At 41.9% G+C, this 12,657-nt stretch overlaps 1 protein-coding gene and 1 non-coding gene across 2 annotated transcripts in view; one reads left to right on the top strand and one right to left on the bottom strand.

Moving 5' to 3' along the window:
• The window catches only part of RAB27A (RAB27A, member RAS oncogene family), a 73,177-nt gene that overhangs the window by 26,079 nt on the left and 34,441 nt on the right, over positions 1 to 12,657 (bottom strand). The window lies entirely within an intron of this gene.
• LOC142427000 (U6 spliceosomal RNA) lies at positions 1,852 to 1,958 on the top strand. Its single transcript, XR_012779847.1, has one exon. It is a non-coding gene; the product is annotated as a U6 spliceosomal RNA (small nuclear RNA).

A 12,657-nucleotide genomic window follows, 5' to 3' on the forward strand; every position in this document is an offset into this window, starting at 1 on the left:
TACAATTTTCCTCTGGTTCTTCAATGCTTCCTCCCCCCCACTGTCATGACCCCAATTCTACTTTACATAACTGGCTGGACCGGGAGATGTACACTGGTACAGATAGGAACTGGAAATACAGGGAATCCAGGACAGATGAGCCCCTCAGGAACAGTGGTGAGAGTGGCGATATCAGGAGGGTGGAGAGAGGGGGATGGAGAAACGGGAAACAGATGACAAGGTCTACGTGTAGCCTCCTCCCTGGAGAATGGACAGTGGAGAATTGGGTAAGGAAGATATCGGATGGTGTAAGATATGATAAAATAATAATTTATAAATTATCAAAGGTTCGGGGGAGAGGGGGAGCGGGGAGGGAGGAAAAAATGAGGAGCTGATGCCAAGGGCTGGGGTGGAGAGTGGGTGTTTTGAGAATGATGATAGCAACATATGTACAAATGTGCTGGACACAAATGATGATGTACGGGTGGTAAGAAGAGTTGTATGAGCCCCAAATAAAAAGATTTTTTTTAAAAGAATAGCATCTGGGGTCTTAAAGGCTTATCTTAAAATAAGCAGTCATCTGTGAGATGTCAACTAAGGCCAAATGGAAGAAGCACAATAGCCTGTGTGACCCAAGGATTATAAACAATAAAATCCAAATCCTAAGGCGGGAATGGTATCAGAGCTTAAATTGTGAACACCCAGTTTGCAGAAGGCTATAGATGACAGTAGAAGCCCAAAATCCATTTGCAGGGTCCCTACGTGGATTAATCCTCTGATGAATTCCCTCTGACAACAGTCAAGGGATGCAAGTAGACTTGTTCTCTGACAGAGAGTATTATAAAGTCAATTATGGCACGATGGGGTTAGGTTAAAGTGTAATATCTTATCACTTTATATCCATTTGACCCATTTTAAAGTTGTTTCAGTTTTTAATATCTTATGATTTCATTTTTGATTGAAGTTTTCTATGTTTTGTCAATCCATTGTTGTTGGTTTTAACGATTCGTTTGCTTCCCATTAGTTTTTTGTATGATTTTCTGTATATGAAATCCAGAGACAGTAAATGAATTGACAATTGCCTAAGGGCCTGGAAGGGAAGATAAGGAGGAAATGTGGAGCTACCAACAATAATTAAGAGAAGAAAATGTTCTGAAATTGGTGGTAGTGGTGACTGCACAAATTGTCTTAGTATGATTGAATTATTAAGTTGTACGGTATGTGAAGTATATGCCAATAAAACTATTTTAAAAAGCACAATTTTAAATATTTAAAATAAGGATGTAGAACAAAAAGAAAATTCTTTTAAAATGAAACAATTGTAAAAAATATTTCTTGGCCTGAAAATAATTCAAACTTTCAAACATGGCTAATAATGTAGTTCAGTATTCCTTTATAGTTTGTGGACTTCACTTCTCCCTGCTCAAAAATATTTCTTTGTAGACACAGGAATATGTCAAATTACTATTACTTTTCAAATGACAGCACAGAACACCAGCTTTTTAAAAGAACTATATTGCCACATATTCTCTCATACAATATAATATAATATCCAGAAATTCATTTGGAAGAAAATGGTCAAATATCAATGACTAACATAGAAAGTGTATTCATGCCCTTTTTATGTTTAAAGTTAAAACACCATCGGCTTTTGAGAATGATGAGGGCAATGAATGTACTGATGTGCTTGACACAATTGATGTATGTATGGATTGTGATAAGAGTTGTATGTGCCCCTAATAAAATGATTAAAAACAAACAAACACCATCAGCATTTCCTTTACTTGACCTTTTATGGTGCTACCATAAAAATGGGCCATGCCTGGAATTCTGGGGAACACGCCTCACGGAAGTCATAGAAAAGAGGAAGAGGTGCTCGCTTCGGCAGCACATACACTAAAACTGGAGCGATACAGAGAAGATTAGCGTGGCCCCTGCGCAAGGATGACACGCAAATTCATGAAGCATGCCATTTTTTTTTTAAAAAGAAAAGAAAAAAAGGGGGAAGAGAAGTCACACAGAGTGGAGAGCAGGAGAGGCACTTTATAATGAACCAAGATACGAGGGGCAGCAGCTTGTGCTTTAGAAAAGGCTCCCTGGACACAATTCTCTCAGCCCAGTGCAGTCCCCTATACCTGAAGTCAAGTATATCTACGGCCACGGCAAAGCCAGAAGTGCTATTGCCCAACAAGAGACTACTCCTCGCTGTTTACAGGCGAGAAGGAAATGGCCAGTGCTCTCTGTGCCCATGCGCTTCCTGTCCTGTTTCTGGTCTAGATGAGAATAGATATTATTTCTGCTTTCCTGAGTAGGTCAGGAGCACAACAGATGAAATGATAAATAATGAACTTGTCCTGTTTACTCAGATCTCAGGCTGGGGGAGAAGTAAGTAGAAATCTAAACATCCTCGAAGGGGGGGAAAAAAATAGATGAAAGTTGGAATGTAGCTCTTTCATGCTTCCTGATTGAAAGTTGTGCTTTATTTTCATCCAAATTCAAATTATTAAGTAATTTCACTGCATGACATGAGGGGGCCTCAAAAAGTTTATGGAAAAATTCCATTATCTTTCAATTCCATTTTTCCACCAACTTTGTGGAATTCTGGTATATTCATCCATAGCCCATCATTTATAAACTCATCCCCATCAATAGTGTTTCATATAAATATAATCAGTCTATCCTAAACAGTGAGAGGGAGGGGTTTATGACTAGAAATTTAAAGGATCTAAATGCATACTTTGGGGCTTGAAGTTTACAAAAGCTGTAATAAAAATATTGTTTTCCCCATGTAAACAAACTGAAGAAACTACTGTATATGCTCATGTATAAGGCATTTTCAGCACATTTTTAATGCAGTTTTTGTGGTAAAATTAGCTGCCTCAGCTGATATTCGGGTCGGTTTATACCCGAGTATATACGGTAACTTCTGTATGATCATTTCTCAATATAGAAAGTTCTTCAAAGGAAAAAAATAATAAAATCATCTGCAAATGGTGAATTAAATATTCACTTCCAAGTGCTTCCAAGACAACCAAATATATCCTCCTATAAAAGAGCTCACTCCAGACATAAGGAGATCTTTTACGAGTATTAATGAGAAAGACCAGGATGAAGAAAAGAACAATAATCTTAATCCAGGTCACCTACTAATTCTGAAAGACTTTCATCAAAGGGTGGCCAATGAAATCCAGCAAGCTAATAATTCAAACAACCGTATGTTGGGAAGGGAGTGGTCATGGGAACAATGCCTAGAGGGAGACAATGTTCTCCTGAAAAATATAATTTTTGGGGAAGGGAGTGGTCATGGGAACAATGCCTAGAGGGAGACAATGTTCTCCTGAAAAATATAATTTTTTGGTTATCAATGACTCAAATGGCTGTTTAACAATGTAATCAAGAGAGATACCAGTGACTCATGGACCCAAGACAAATTATTTGTTGGCTGAGCATTTAGAATTAAAATTCGAGTGTTTATGGAACTGTATGGAAATAAAATTTGCTGAAAAACAGAGTTTCACTATTTATGATATGTACCTCATACTTTAACAAGAAAAAGGTACCTCATATAATGTTATCAATAAAATACAAGCACTATAGTGGGAAATGGGAGTGGCTGTTTGATTTTCTGAGTAATATTGCAAATAACATGAAACAACCCCATAATGGACACACCACCTGTCATTGCACTAGTCGACCCAGCCCATGGCTAAGTGTACTTCTTAATGACACCACAAACCTGAGCAGTCTCAAAGAATTTAATTTTAAAAAACCAACTCATGAACAACAGAAACGTGGCTGAAGGAAGGCAGCGGTCAGTGTAAGACATGAAAACAATAATAATTGATAATTTATCAAGGGGTCACAAGGGTTGGGGGGAAGGGAAGGACAAAAGAGGAGCTGATACCAAGGGCTCAAATAGAAAGTAAATGTTTAGAAAATGATGATGGCAACATACGTACAAATATAATTGATACAATTGATGTATGGAATGTGTTAAGAGCTGTAAGAGCCCCCCCAATAAAATGATTTTTAAAAACTCACAGCAATTGAGTATGTGCTGATTCATAGAGGCTTTACAGACAGAGCAGAACTGCCCCCCATAGGCTTCTGAAGGCTAAGTCCTTACAGGACATAAAACACCGTCTTTCTCCTGAGGAGCAGCTGGTGAATTCCAATTGCTTGCTTGTAGTTAGCTTGGCAACTCATAACCCCCTCGGCCACCAGGGCGCCCCTCAAGAATTGACTGTAAGTGCAAAATCTGCCATTTTTACCACAGTGATTGCTTTTATCACCACACGAAAGGGAATGAAACAAAGGCTTTGAAGTAAAAAAAAAAATCTAGAGCCATCAAGTCAATTACAACCCACAGTGACCCTATAGGCCAGAGAACCACTCCATAAAGTTGCTGAGGCTAAATCTTTATTGGAGCAGACAGCCTCATCGTTCTCCCTTGTATGAAGGTGGATTTGAACTGCAGACCTTGCAGTTAGCAGCTCAATACCTTACCTACCACACCACCAGGGCTTTGGAATCAGTATCTCCTAAACTCAAATAACCTCTACCTGTGCAAAATGATTAGTAAAATGCTTGAAGGAGACCAGTAAATCATAGCTGTTCATAAAATTATAACGGAGTAAGTCTTTGAGCCTTATGACATTAAAACTTCATATAACTCTCAAAGAATAAAAATACCATATATACACGAGTATACGCCGACCCAAATATCAGCTGAGGTACCTAATGTTACCACAAAAACGAAATTAAAAATGTGCTGGGAAACTCGGCATATACACGAATATATACGGTACTCTCTGAACAGGAAAGAGTAGCTTAAGCTGCCTGCGTGGTGGGATATCTACAAATCTGACTGGTTAACAAAGGGGACTCCACCAGCGACAAGCTTTGAAGAGGAGGCAAGAGTGAAGAGTGGTTGAGCACCTTGGAATGCCATCCCACCACAGAGCTGAGACTCCGAGGGACACTATTAGGACTGGCAGCACTGCGGGGGACCAACCAGGGCTGGCAGGGTTACAGATCAAACAGCGCTGGAAAGACTTAACATTCAAAAGAGCATTTCCAAAGTTGAGCAACACAGAACACCTTTGCATCCTTGACCTAGAAATGGAGCCAGGGCTTCTGCAAGCCTCGTTCCCAAAAACATACACCCTGTCTGACCAACACAGCAGGCTTCTCTTTCCCTTTTGTGCCAAGACCTAGGGAAGGCTCTCATCTTTCAGGGCAGACACACCACATCAAGAAGCAAACCATATTGTGAAGGAGCAATGAAACTCTCAGTTCACAAAAAATTTTGGGTGGAGAAAAAGTTTTGAATTAGCAGCAGTTCAGCATGTGGAGGACCACGATTCCAAAAACTCAAGTTAGCCAAATGTGCCAGAGTTGGCAAAAACTGGGGGGCAGAGGGACTAATTTTCTAATTCAGAGGAAATGTCTCCAGGTGCACTGCACCGCCTTCACTTTCCAGACTCAGCCATTGACACGTTAGAGGTTACTTCCACTGTTGTTCACTTTTGCAGTGTACCAAAATAACTTCCCTGTTTCCAGCACAAAGGGCCGTGACCATAAGTTAATTTTTGTAACGAGATATCCTATAAGTACATGCATGCAGACTGTGAATACTGAGAGCGCCCATGTCATACATGCTATTCCTAGGCTAAGTGGGACCATATAAGGCTGATGCCCACTTACATGATGACCATTTAAGGATGGATACCCATCCATCCACTAATCATGTCAAAGCAATGCTATCCTCTGCTGGTTTTTTCTGCATACATTTGCCCATTCCGAGGCTAGATTCGAACAAGTTCCCAGTGTCTTGAGCAGTATCCTTCTGCCATGACCTCCATTCTGGCTTATTTCTCACTCATCTCCAGGCACTCTTTGGGAACTCCGATTTCAGTGTGCAAACTCTGATCTTACACACACGTGTGAGTCGATGAAGGCATGCTATCCTTGAACACCGTGAGGTGCTGTGTTCCTACCATCAATGTACTTGACCCTCCTCAGCAGTGTTTCAGGGACTTCTCTCCCAGCGAGAGGAAGTTCCCCCCACCACCTCCAGGCGTGGAGTCATTTCAGAAACCCAAGTGTTTGCCAAGACTGTGGTGGCTTTGGTTGTTTCATCGTGTTGATGAAAAGCAGCTTACTGGTACAGATCGGCCACAAGTATAAAACATTAGTGGAAAACATTAGTACCGCATATACTCAAATATAAGACCACCCGGATTTCACAGAGGCACTGAATTTGACCACAAAAACCGCATTAAAAATGTGCTGAAAAACTCAGCTTGTACACGAGTACATACGGTATTTTTACATACTTTCCACCACACGTTAACTAAATTAAAAAGAGCAAAACCATGCAGAAAAATCTCCATTTCACAATGTTTTTACCAATGTGAGCTATGTGATACAAGTCTTCGCCTCTCCTATCAGGTAAAACTAAGCAGGAGGCAGCTGGCTACAGGTCTGAGTCCCCTTCAGGACTGCTCTATGAAGACATTTACAACCCGATTCACTTCTCCCTACATACCAGATTCTTCAAGAGCTGAGTCAAAAGGAAAGAAAAAGAAACTCACCGAATGAACGAAAGCTAATCAAGTAAAAATACTTCTCACGGAGTCATTCCTAGTTCCACCTATTTAGTATGCAGGCTGAACTGGATTGTTTGCTTTTCCATCAGCAGCTGTGTATAGAATGAGGTGTGCCTTCTATTTACTTATGCAAAAGACCCAAGGGACAGTGTGCTTGCCGCATGGCAGTCCAATTCTAAATTAGGTCATATTTGGCTTTGTTGTTGTAGCTGGTTTCTAATTTGGTGAAGGTGGTCTATGGAATATCAAATTTTGAGAAACTTGGTAAGGTAAAGTTTGTTTCCTCTGCTCCCCAGCACCATGGAGTTGATTGTGGAAGGAACCTGCTACAATGCAGGCGACAGGACTCATCAGTCAGGGCGGCTCTAACAAAGGCAATCCTCAGTTCTTTGTCAGTGGTGCTCAACAGTGGCCTCTGCCCACAGGCCTCTCTCAACCTCTGCCCTGCTCAAGCACAAATTACAGCTCTTTAGTTTGCCAACAAGTGCCCGGAGCCACCCCACTCTGCCAAGAGGCCTCCTACCCAAAGGCACTTCAAGCGCTCTGACTTTGTGGGTCAGCTGATCCCAGGTCACTGTACAGCTCTCCCCATCTCCGGGATCTAAGAGGTTCCCTGCACAGGAACCGTGGCTCCAAAGACACAGTCCACTCCCAGCACATCTTCGGGATGGGTCCCCCAGGATGAGTCAAGTTCTATACATGTGGTACGACAGTGTGACAGAGATCCACAGAATCACATACATACTAGTGCACAGTGAGTTGTGTTTTTAAATCTGCTATTGTATCTTTACTTACATTTTATCTGTTTGGGGTGCTCGTTTGTGAGGAAGACATGTTAAAAACAAAACTGAATCATATTTATTTTTAGGAAATAAGTACAAGGTGACATCTTACAGAGGAAAGATATAAAGCATCATAAGAGAACAAGCGGTCATTGTGATCAGAGAGGAATTACATCATGGTTTCCAATCTGTGCTCTATGAAACCCTGAGACCCATGGAGGTACTATAAAATTTCATTCAATTTTCATTTCCCCCCCTTTCTGGTTAATTTTTTAACTAGAATGATAAAAGCAAACAGTCAAATGAGTGACTCGTCTGGACAACACTTAAAACCAAACCAAACTTGCTACCACTGAGCTGGTTCCAAGTCACAGCAATCCTATACAGGCTTCCGGAAGGTACCCATCTTCACCAGAGGAGATAGGCCCATGGAGCAGAGGGCCGATTTAACTGCCAGCTTTGAAGTTAGCAGTCCAACGTGTGTCTCGTAGAGCCACCAGGGCTCCTATTTAAACATCTTCAAATTGTGCGTGTATGCTATTGCCAGTGTATTTGAGAGTCTTACAAATGCATCGTTCATTAGAAAGACAGTAATTTAAATGGCTAAATTCGGGTCCACCTGTGTCCACTCTTGTGAAGTTATCTAAGGGTTAAATTCGGGTCCACCTGTGCCTGCTCTTATGAAGTTATCTAAGGGTTAAATTTGGGTCCACCTGTGTCCACTCTTGTGAAGTTATCTGAGAGTTAAATTCGGGTCCACCGGTGTCCACTCTTGTGAAGTTATCTAAGCGTTAAATTCGGGTCCACCTGTGCCCCCTCTTGTGAAGTTATCTAAGGGAGCACCTGAGCCACACTTACTGCATGACAGGCGAGGTTCGGCGCATCTGCTCAGAGCATGGTTGCTGTCATCCTGTTGTGACAGTCAATTGAGCAATATGGAATGAACCCAATATGTTCCATCATAATCTCCTTTTATTAAAGGACACCGAAGAGTCTATTTTATTCTAGGGAGCTTCTAATGCTGTTTCTGCCATGCAGATGGAGCTATTTAAGTTTGGGGTGCTTTTTGTCCAGAGCAGGCGAGTCTTCAGGGAGAGCTGGGTCCCCTAGACTAGGGTCACTGGAAGCCTGGTGGACACCACTGCAGCAGCCCTTTCATTGCCTCAGAACATTGGTCTGGTCTAGCTGATTGCAACGTGCTTAACAAGAAAGCTGTTTCAGTTTCTTCAAGTGACATTTTACAGGGAGCTCCGACTCATTAGTCTCTTCAAAATAGAGCTTCATTGTTCAGGCTATACACACCCAAACCTGCCCAATGCCACAGTTTCCTCGGAAATCATATCGTGACACTGACTGCATTCTTCCACTCAGATAATCATCCTCACCCTCTTTTTATGAGTTGTTCTTCCCCCACTACTATAAACTCACTGCCTCCAAGGTGCTACCTAATCTTTTGCTTTACTGCCATCAATCAGATCTCCTTTATGGTTGGTAGTTGTTAGAAGCCGTAGAGCTGGTTCCAACTCATAGCGACCCCATGTACAACAGAGGGAAACCCTGCCTGGTCCTGTGCCCGCCTCACGGCTGTTTTTATGTGTGAGCACATTACTGCAGCCACTGTGCCAACCCATCTTGCCAAGGGCCTCCTTCTTTTTCGCTGCCTACTACTTTAGCAGGCATGCTGTCCTTTCTCCACGGAATGGTCTCTCCTGACGACAATGTCCAACGTGCGTGAGACAAACCTGACCATCCTTGCCGCTATACTCCCACATACTCACTGCCACCGAGTCCATCTGACTCCGGGTGACCCCATAGGGCAGGGTAGAACTGAGACTACAGCTCCTCATGGTCCCTGGGACGGGCTGGTGGTTTCGAACTGCTGACCTTGCAGCTAGCAGGTCAACGTGTAATCACTACACCACCAGGGCTCCTGGACCCCACACTGACAGCTGTTGAGAGAACATAATGCTCAAGGCAGATCTTTTTTACCTTAATCTAAACTATTGTTGGTTTTTTATGAAGACTTCAGGGAATGTTTTTAGTTTAAGGTTTAAAGATCATCTCAGAGGGGAATGGTGTGGGGGGTGGTTAGAAAGGGGGAACCCATCACAAGATTGGATATATAGATCACCCCCTCCATGGGGACACATATAACAGAAATGTGGGTGAAGGGAGACAACGGACAGTGTAAGACATTAAATAACAATGATATATAATTGATCAAGGATTCACAAGGGTGGGAGAGGGAAGGGAAAAAAGAGGGGCTGATGCCAAGGGCTCAAGTAGAAAGAAAATGTTGATGGCAACATATGGACAAGTGTGGTTAATACAAATGAATGATGAATTGTCACATGATTTCTAAGAAACTCCCCTTCAATAAAATGATAGATAAATAAATAAAATAAAGATCATCTCCGAGCAATAGTTTCAGGGGTTTATTCAATCTGTACAGCTCCAGGAAATCTAGAGTCCTTGAAAATTTTAAGTTCTGCTAGACATTGAATTAGTCTGGGTAGACTAGAAAAACAAATCCACAGAAACTCATATGTATATAAGAGATTTTTATATAAAGGGTAAGTGTCCATTAAGAAAGAATCCCAACCCAGTGCTGTCAAGTCCATAAGTCCAACATGAGCCCACATGTCCGACATCAATCCACAAAGTCCTCCTCCATCTCACAAAACACACCCAATGATGCCGACTGTAAGAGGAAGCCAAGCCAGTGAACGTGTAAACATCTCAATGCTGGCAGGGGTCTCCACATGGCTGCTCCAGCACCCAGGGCTGCATCAGGGTAGGTCCAGGTGGCTTCTCCTCAGGGATGTCTCGCAGGGAGTGAGCCTTGTCAGCTAAAGCAAAGAACTAGCTAAGGCAGCTGCACCCTGGTCAGACCATCAGAGAGCAAGAGACAAGAAAGGTGAGGCTCACTGAGCCACTTATCTCTCTGCCCTTCAATTAATCCCACATGTGTTTACTGGCCAGGTTGGCACAATAAATCTTAAGTATGTCAGGCATTTTCCCCATTTTGACCAGAATTCTTCTATGGAATCTTTGATCAAAATGTTCAGCCAAGCACCATTCAGTTCTCCTTGACTCACTGCGAAAGAGACAGTTAGTTGTTCAAGGAGACAGCCATCTTCCTCCTACTTCTTACTCTCCTTGTTCTTCTACTGTTCTAGACGAACGTTCTAGGTGAATAGTTGTTCCTTGGATGGCTTCTTAGTCGTTAAGACGTTACGACTACACAGTAAACAGGGAGAACAGCAGGGAGAAACCTCATGAGAGGTTTGGTTGAATATAAGCAGTCTCCGCAGCTCCACTTTTGTTGTTGCAACTATATCTATCTCACAACTTTCGCCTTTTCAACCTTACTACAGCTGTAATTACAATTACCAAAATCAGCTGTGCCGCACACGGGTACAGATCAGAGGTGGAAGCACAGGGAATCTATGACAGATAAACCCCTCAGGGCCAATAATGAGAGTAGCGATACCAGGAGGGGAAGGGGAAGATGGGGGAGAGAAAGGAGGAACTGATCACAATGATCTACATAAAATCCCCTCCCTGGGGGATGTACAACAGGAAAGTGGGTGAAGGAAGACATCGGGCAGTGTAAGACATAACAAAATAATAATAATTTATAAATTATCAAGGGGGAGGGAGGGAGGGAGGAGAAAAATGAGGAGCTGATCCCAAGAGCTCAAGTAGAAAGAATGTTTTGAAAATGATGAGGGCAACGAATGCACAAATGTGCTTGACACAATGGATAGATGTATGGATTGTGATGAGTTGTATGCCCCCAATAAAATGATTTAAAGAAAAAAATCGGCTGTGCCATCCTACTCATAATCCACACACTAGTCTTCATCACCGTCAAGGCCCTGTGTCCCTCTCTCTCCATCCCTGGTAACCATGAATAAACTCTCATGTCCATGCATCTGCTTTTTCTTATCTTCTTACACAAATGAAATCATTTACGATCTGTCGTTTTGTGACCGGTTTAGCCCATGTCACGCAGGCAGCGTGTGTTCCAGCTCCATTTGTATTGTAACAGGCTTCCTCCATTGCAGATCGCTATCTCATTTTGTTTCCTTGCTTATCCATTAAGGAATATTTAAGTTGTTTCCAGAAGCTAGATGAAGGTTGCTTCTCCTATAAAAAGCTACAATCCAGGGAACCCACAGGAACAGTTCCATCCTGTCCTGTAGTGTCACTGTAAGTCCTAATTGACTCTTGGGCAGTGAGTTTGGTTTTTTGAGGGTTAGAACGTTCCCGGATTTGGGGAGGCTAGTGAGACAAAGAACATAAAGACCTTCAGATACAGAGGTCATCAGAGCTAGAAAAGGCCCAAAGTAACTGCAGCCAATCAGAAGAGAGATTCTCTGACCTCCTAAGCAAGGGCAATTACGAGGTCCACTCCCTCTCCCCGGCTTAGCATATCCAGTTATAAAGACTCCTTCATTGGCCCAACCAGGTTTCTGCACTGCATTTCATTTTTAACTCGATTACAAGATCCCCCAACGCCATCACTTGTTTCTGTCATCAGCCATGCCTAAAGTAAGCATCCCTTTGGATACCAAGGGATGCACCTTTGAGAACAAGTTTTGAAACTAGGAGGTTAAAATGATAACAACTAAATTGAGGGGGCAAGACACTCTCAGAAAGAATCAACAGTGCCTTGTTAAGGAGAGAGAAAAGACCCCAACATAGATCTGCTAACACTGAAATGAAGATTCTGTGTTAGTAAAAGGACTTTGAATCAGCTAGAGAACAAGCCAACGACATAAAAGGCATTATAGACGAGATGTGCATAAAGCATGTGAACGGAAAATATAAACATTGATAAGCCAGAAGAAATTGATAGGCAATATCTTTACACATTTTGTTGAAATGTGAGAAGGAAATTGAAGACACAGCATATAATTATTTTCTCAAATGAGGATGGAATGAGATCCTGTACATGAGAAAGGTAACTATAAGGTAATAGAAGTTTTACAAGTCATATATGAACATAAATCTCATAATTATACAAGCATAGCTCAATGTGTACATATTTTTAAGTAATCCCCAAGCAGCTGCTAATTGGGGTGCAGAAACAAGATGAACTCATATTCAATAAGGGGTGATGAGCCTCCACAGACCAACAAATTTAATCATAAATGTTTGTCAGTTGAATGTTTTGACCTCCGGAAAAAATATCCCATTGAAAGAAATACAACAAATGGTCTCCTTTCTAAGTTAGACCTTCCCCATATGTATTTGCACCTCACATACAAACATAATTA

Source organism: Tenrec ecaudatus, chromosome 14 (assembly GCF_050624435.1).
Source record: "Tenrec ecaudatus isolate mTenEca1 chromosome 14, mTenEca1.hap1, whole genome shotgun sequence".
Taxonomy (NCBI): domain Eukaryota; kingdom Metazoa; phylum Chordata; class Mammalia; order Afrosoricida; family Tenrecidae; genus Tenrec; species Tenrec ecaudatus.